The sequence below is a fragment of the Silene latifolia genome, chromosome X (genome assembly GCF_048544455.1).
Source record: "Silene latifolia isolate original U9 population chromosome X, ASM4854445v1, whole genome shotgun sequence".
In the NCBI taxonomy this organism is placed as follows: Eukaryota; Viridiplantae; Streptophyta; class Magnoliopsida; order Caryophyllales; family Caryophyllaceae; genus Silene; species Silene latifolia.
The window spans coordinates 142961853-142969146 of record NC_133537.1 but is presented as its reverse complement, the minus strand read 5'-3'; the positions used below and the strand labels follow the sequence as shown (position 1 = coordinate 142969146).

At 40.2% G+C, this 7294-nt stretch overlaps 1 non-coding gene across 1 annotated transcript; it reads left to right on the top strand.

Annotated features, from left to right (window-relative positions):
- Positions 1-4530: 4530 nt before the first annotated feature.
- LOC141624246 (small nucleolar RNA R71) lies at positions 4531-4637 on the top strand. The gene has a single exon (XR_012534056.1). It is a non-coding gene; the product is annotated as a small nucleolar RNA R71 (small nucleolar RNA).
- Positions 4638-7294: the final 2657 nt, after the last annotated feature.

Genomic DNA, 7294 nt, shown 5'->3' with positions numbered 1-7294 from the left:
TTCCCTATCCGCCGAACTAGGCAAAGGACAAGATGGATCAAGAAGTCCTTGCCTAGCTAGATGTAGGTGGGGCGGATATTGGGCCTTGTAAGCATCCACTCTATCATTGTAAGCTTGCTTATGCATTTCCTTCAAGAGTAGAGTCAAGTAATCATTTTCCATTTCGACATCTTTGGGTTTGAACTCGTGGTATTCAAATGGGTAAGATGGGGTGATAATGGAGGAGGAGGGCTCGGCAATTTCGCCCATTTGTTGTTGAATTATATACTCGGTCTCTTCGGAGAGTGGGAGAAGGTAGTTCGGTCGGTGAACATTCAATCGGCAAATTTTGGAAGGCAAGGTGAAGGATCTAGCTGCATTTGTTAACCACCCATATTTGTTGTCAAGACTGTCGTGCTTGACCCACTTAAACTTGTGAATCATGGTATCCATATCAACAAGATGGCCTCCTTTAACCGGCACATAAGTGTTGTTTTTGTTGAAATCCCGGTTAAAATGCTTAGCCAAATAGGTAACTAGTCCTCCATTCACAATAAAGGCGGTGCCTTCTTTGCCACAATCGACATTAAGCCATCGTTCAACCAAAAGTCTTAGAGCATTGTATGGCTTGGTAAATTCCCTCCCAATGTTCAAGGCCGACTCAAGAAGAATACAATCGAGTTTGGTAAGATGATTTGTGCCATTTCTAGCTATCAAGGTATTCCCAATGACCTTATGCCATACTCTAATGCCCGGATGGTGGACTAAGAGAGCACGACAATCATGAAAGCGTATGAATTTCTTTCCGAAAATTGCCATCCAAAGAGGAGCGGGGTCATACTTGATAGGAGTCTTTGTATATTTCGGGTTATCACTAAGGCCTAATATCTTACCCAATTCTTCATAAGTTATGCGTCTATCAACATTTTCAAGATGAAACTCGATGTTGGTTCGAGTCTCCACCCTCGTGACTTTCAAAGAACTTAAAAATTCCAAGGTGAGGGAGGGGTATGTCAATTCTTTCATTGTAAACAATTTACCCAACCCCATAGACTCAAAGAAGGTTTTGGTTTGTTCAAGAACACCCAATTTTGATAATGCATCTTCACAAGTAAACTTAGTAGGCATGATGGTTTTCTTAGCAAAGAGAATGAATTTCTCCCTATGAGAGTCGGAAGTGAAAATTACCTCCGGATAATTGGATAATTGTTCAATGACCGGAGTTGTTGATGTTGTAGCTTTCATAGGTGGATCTTGTTGTTGAACCTCCAACCTTGCTTCATGGACTACCAAAGCCTTTGACAATTGTTTTGCTTGAAGAGCTAGTTGTCTTTTGGAAATTGTCTTCTTTTGGGGTGCCTTGTTGCCTCCTTTAGTTCTTTTCATTCTCCTTTTGCTTGATTACACCAATGAAAGATTGAAATCTTCAATTTTTAGTGATACCCAAATCAATTTAGGATGAATGAATGTTGCTTTGTATCCTAAAAATCGACTCAAAAGTTGAAGATTTTGGTGTTTGAATCACTTGTTGTTGCAAAAGGAGTGATTAATTTTTCTTGTGAGCAAGTTTGGTTTTGATTTGGTTGAGGAAATTTGATTTTGTTGATGGAGAGGATGAGGGTTTTGGGGTTTTTGGGTTTTAGGCAGTGTTTGTAGGTTGAAGAAATGAGAATAAAAGGGAGAAGTGGGTTTAAAATACTCGTTATATTTGAAAATGTAGTGGAGGACGAGCGGACCAGGTGTCGGGACGCTCGGATTCTTCAATGTTTGGCTCAGGAAAAGACGCCACAGGACGAGCGTCTTTCTGGAAAGACGAGTGGATTCTTTGTGGAGGGACGCGCGTCTTTCTGGGTGGACGCTCGGATTCCTTTACAGAGAAAATCCCAGATTTTTGCAGCAAAAAGACGAGCGTCTTTTGTGAAGGACGGTCGTCCAGAATGAGATGAGCGGATTCTCAGATGAGACGCTCGGATTCATTGCCAGACCAGGTTTTTGTTTTCTGCAGCTCTACCAGACGAGCGTCTGGTGACTTTGGACGCTTGGGTTTCTTCAGGACGAGCGGATTGTCCATTTGGCCGCTCGGGTTCTCCCTTGACTACACGGATTCAGGTCCATCCGTAGGTACTTTGTAACCCTTGTCATTTTCATTCTTCAATTCTCGTGTTCTTCATTGTAGGGGCACTACAGAGGTATGAATAGCCTAGGCAATTTCTATCCCCACATTAAGGTAAAGCACTACACATCAATAATATCATAAGTCCCTCCCTCACTTCTCTCAAAATGATGAATATCTTGATCAAGGCACAAAAATATAAATCCAAAAATGACAAAAATGCAATGTAATAATTGAAATGCAAGTTAGGGAGTTAGAATATTTACAAATGGTGGTTTTGGGAGGACTCCACCAAACTCTCATCCAATGTGAGATGTCAAGGGGGCATGTTCAAGGTGTTGTTGATGTTACTCAACACCTTGAAGAAGTAGTCGAAAGCTTGCTCATTATCATGATAAAGGTCCTCAATAGATTTTTGCACTTGTTGTTCTCCATGATGGTCTTGGTTCATAGCATTACCAATATAGGGATTGAATATCCCTTCAAACTCATCATCCCAAAGACCGCAAACTTCGTCTACTTGATCACTAAAAATTTCTTGAGTTGATGGAGACAACTCTCCTTCTTTATTGTCTTGGCCAATGAGGCAATCTTCTTCACTTGTCATGGGTGAGCTTTTCAAGCTCTCATTGTTGCTATTTCCTTGTTCGTTTGATGAAGCATCATCCACTTTCTTTTTCCATTGAAATTCCATCTTCTTCCTATCATCCTTCCGGCTATAGTGATCAACCATAAAACATGGCTCATGCAATCGGGGAGCTTTCATGGTCTTGTCAAGATTATAAGTGATGGTTTCATCTCCCACTTCAAGGGTGAGTTCTCCATGCTTCACATCGATCACCGCTCCCGTGGTGTGCAAGAAAGGTTTTCCTAAGATAATAGGAATGTTGGAGTTTTGTTCCATGTCAACAATAACGAAATCCACCGGGATGAAGAATTTTCCAATTCTCACGGGAACATCTTCCCATACCCCTAAAGGTGTCTTTGGTTATCTATCCACCATTTGAAGCGTGATGTTGGTACATTTGAGTTCTCCCATTCCTAGCCTCTTTGTAACCGAATATCGCATGACACTAACACTTGCCCCAAGGTCACATAAAGCTTTGTTGATTGTAGTGTCACCAATAGTGCATGGAATGGAGAAACTTCCCGGATCCTTAAGTTTTGGAGGTGAACTCCCTTGAAGGATGGCACTACTCACCTTAGTGAAGGCAATAGTCTCAAGCTTCCGGATTGATTTCTTCTTCGTAAGGATGTCCTTCATGTACTTTGCATAGGCCGGAACGTGATTGATCAATTCCGTGAAAGGAATCGAGACTTCTAAATTCTTTACAATTTCCATGAATTTTTCAAGTTGGTCATCAAACTTAGGCTTAGCTTGACGACTCGGGAATGGAAGTCTAATCACAATGGGCTCCTTCTCTTTGGCCTTTTCTTCACTTTTCTTTGAAACTTCTTGATTGGTGGGTTCTTCTTCCCTAGAGTTTTGTACAACTCTTTCCTTGTCACTATCTTCCACAACTTCATCCTCAACTTGCTTCTTTGGCCCTTCATATCTCGTGCCACTCCTCAAGTGAATGGTACTAACCGTTTCATGTCTTGGGGGATTACTTTGAGGTGGTAATTGCCCCTTTTGTCTTTTAGAGCTTGAGGATGCTAGTTGGGTCATTTGAGTTTCCAACATTTTTGTGTGGGCTAGTATGTTGTTGATGGTGATGTCTTTTGCTTGGCTATCTTTTTGCATTTGAGTGAAAAATTCTTGTTGATTCATTTGCATTTGGAGGACCGCTTTTTGAACATCAAAACCTTGGTCATTTTGTTGATTGTATGGAGTTTGATTTTTATAACCTTGGTTTTGGTTGTAAAAGGGTCTTTGATTTTGGTTTCTCATGGGAGGTGGGGTGTATGTTGGTTGAGGGTTTCGAACATTTTGGCTTTTGTATGAGAGATTTGGGTGGAATTTGGTGTTTTCATTGTAATAGTTGGAATAAGGGGTACCACTTTTGTATGCTTGAAAAGCATTCACTTGCTCATTTGTTCCCCTACATTCACTTTGGTCATGTCCCAAAGTTCCACAATTCTCACATATCCCACTTGAGATTGATGAAGATGACACCATGGCATTAACATGATGCTTTGGTGATTTTGAGGCTTCTTTAAGTTGAGCCATAGCCTTCTCAAACTTCAAGTTGATGGTATCAATATGAGCACTAAGTTGAGCACCCGATTGAGTAATAGAGTCCACTTCATGCTTTCCTCCTCTAGTAGCCTTGCGAGGTCTACTATATTATGAATTATGGACCGCCATTTCCTCAATCTTGTTCCAAGTTTGATTATCGTCAACTTCGGTGAACATACCATTTGATCCCATGTTGAGAATGTTTCTTGAGTCTTCATAAAGACCATTTCAAAATTGTTGTACCAAGAACCACTCGCTAAGTCCATGATGAGGACATGAGCGACAAGTTCCTTTGAATCGCTCCCAAGCTTCATACAAAGATTCTTCGTCCCTTTGCTTAAAACCCGTAATTTGAGCTCTTAGCTTGTTAGTCTTTTCCGGAGGGTAGAATTTTTTGTAGAAAGCTAGAGCCAACTTCTTCCAAGAGTCAATTCCAAGAGTAGCCTTATCAAGGCTCTTCAACCCTTGTTTCGCGCTACCAATTAGAGAAAAAGGAAATAAGACCCATCGAATTTGGTCTTGAGTCACTCTGGTTTGTGAAATCGCATCACAATAGTCACAAAAAGTCTCCATGTGGGAATGAGGGTCTTCACTAGGCATCCCCTCAAATTGGCTTCTTTCGACTAATTGGATAAATGCGGATTTTGCAATGAAATTTCCGGTTAAGTGTTGTGGTGTGGGAGTACCACTGGGTATGTTCTCCTCTGTTGGTACGGAATGTGATGAAAACTTAGGCATTGTGGGGTGATTGTGTGGTTGATTTTGTGTTGGGTTCTCCTCACCTTCTCTTGCAAAAGGGTTGATGAACTCAATAGTATTTGGTTGAATATCTACAACCTCACCAATACCTCTCAAAGTATTTCTAGCGATTCTTCTATTGGTTGTCAAAGTCCTTTCAATTTCGTGATCAATGGGTAACAAGTTACCTTGTGATCTTCTAAACATACAAAATATCAAACAACTCGAAAACAATTAGAACAAACCTTGAGGAGTTTTACTTCCCCAAGGCAAAGAAAGACGCAACTAATAACAATCAAAGAAAATCAAATCAAGTTAACACCGTCCCCCGCAATGGCGCCATTTTTGGTCGGTCCGCTTTGAGCTTAGATTTCGGTTACTTGTCGTTAGGAGCACCTAGACCAAAACAATATATATAACTTCACAAACAACTCTACTATTAGTAAAGAGGTAAGTAAAGGTCGGATCCCAAGGGGAGGGAATTGATGTAGGATTTTCGATTGCAAGTAGTGGTGTCTAGGGGTGTCACCATTTGGGTTGAGATAAGAAGATCACTAAACTAAATAACAATAAAAGTAAACAAGCAAGATGACTAAAATGAGATGTAAACAATTGATTAAAAGCACTAGGGTGTCATGGGTTATTAGGGGATTCATGGGAATTGATCATACAAACATATTCTCAAATTATAAGCAAGCAATTATTGTTGTGATAGGATCGAGTTGGTTTTATATCTTACAATCCTAGGAAGATTTGGGTCCCGGAGCCGAATCGATTAGATTGTTCAACACCTACAAGTCGACTTAATCCTCCCTACTCAACTATATACATGGTGTAATAAGACTCGAGTTGGTTTATGTCTTACAAGTCTCATTGAAAAGGTAAGTGATGGGTAAAAAATGCAAGGATTCATAGGCTCGCATTTAATCAAACATAACATGTGCATAAGTTGAGATCACAACAAGCAAGCAAATAAATTATGTGAACATATTAGATTAAGCATGAATCATCCCCCATGTTGGTTTCTCCTAATTCCCCATTAACCCTAGTTAAGGAAACTACTCACTCATTATCAAGTTTGACATGTTAACAAGGTTGTCAATCATATTAACAAAGCAAAACATGATGAATAAAAGATGATTAACAATAATTAAAAAGGGATTAAGAGAATTATACCTAATGATGATTCCAAAATAATAATGCAAAGAATAATAGAAGCACTTGATGATTGATGGAAGGTTGTCAATCTCCCAATAAACCCAAATAATCTTCAGGTACCCAAAATAAAGGATGAACAATAGAGAAATTAAGAAAATGAGATTTGTACTAATACTTGATTAGAAGTTGATTACAAGATTAAAGAGAGATTAGAGTAATATAAACTATACTAAAGATTGATAAGAAGAACATGATAATCTAATTAGGCTAATGGGGTATTTATAGTGGGGATTAGGTGCACAAATTAGGGTTACTAACAGCTTAAATGACGATTAAGTTCTTGAGGAATCGCTCCTCTCAAGAAAAGATGCGGGTCTCCTTTTAGCTAGTCTTCCAAAAATATGCGCATCTCGAATGAAGAAAGAAAGGGACGTGTTGCTCTGGAGGACAATCCGAGCGTCCAAAAGGTCGGGACGAGCGGATTGTGTAGGGCTTGGACGAGCGGCCTGTGGAGCTTCTGGATGGGCGTCCCGATAGGTGAGACGCTCGGATCTTTGCCATTTCTTCTTTTCTTCTTTTCTTCTTCCAACAATCCCTCGGGATTTAGTCGAGGATGCAAGGATCTTCTTCATCATTGCCCATCTACTACATTATGTATAAAGGCCTTCTAGTCTTGTCTTTTCTTTGACGCTTGGTCATTAGATTCGATCAATTTAGCTCTATTTTGCCATGAAAATGCAAGGTTTGCACTCCTCTCCTACCAAGGAAACAAAACCTCAAAGAATATGCAAAACAAAGGACTAAAGATAGTAAATGACCCAAATATGCACTAAAAAGCATAGGAACGAGGCTAATTCGGGGACTAAATATGCTCAAATATTGATCACATCAATAAGACGCCCAGATTTCAACACAGTGAAAAATTGTCTTTTTAAAAGCCGGCAGGGACGTGGGTCCTCAGGATGATCCGCACAGATTTTAGCCCTGTGAAATTTTTTTTAAAATGCATAAGGAGACGCTCGACTTGTAGTTGGTCCGCCCGTCTTGAGGCGTGACTCACCCGACCTGTGCTTGGGATGCCCAGATCTCCGTTCAGTGAAAAATTTAACAATTAAGAGCTCCCCCAA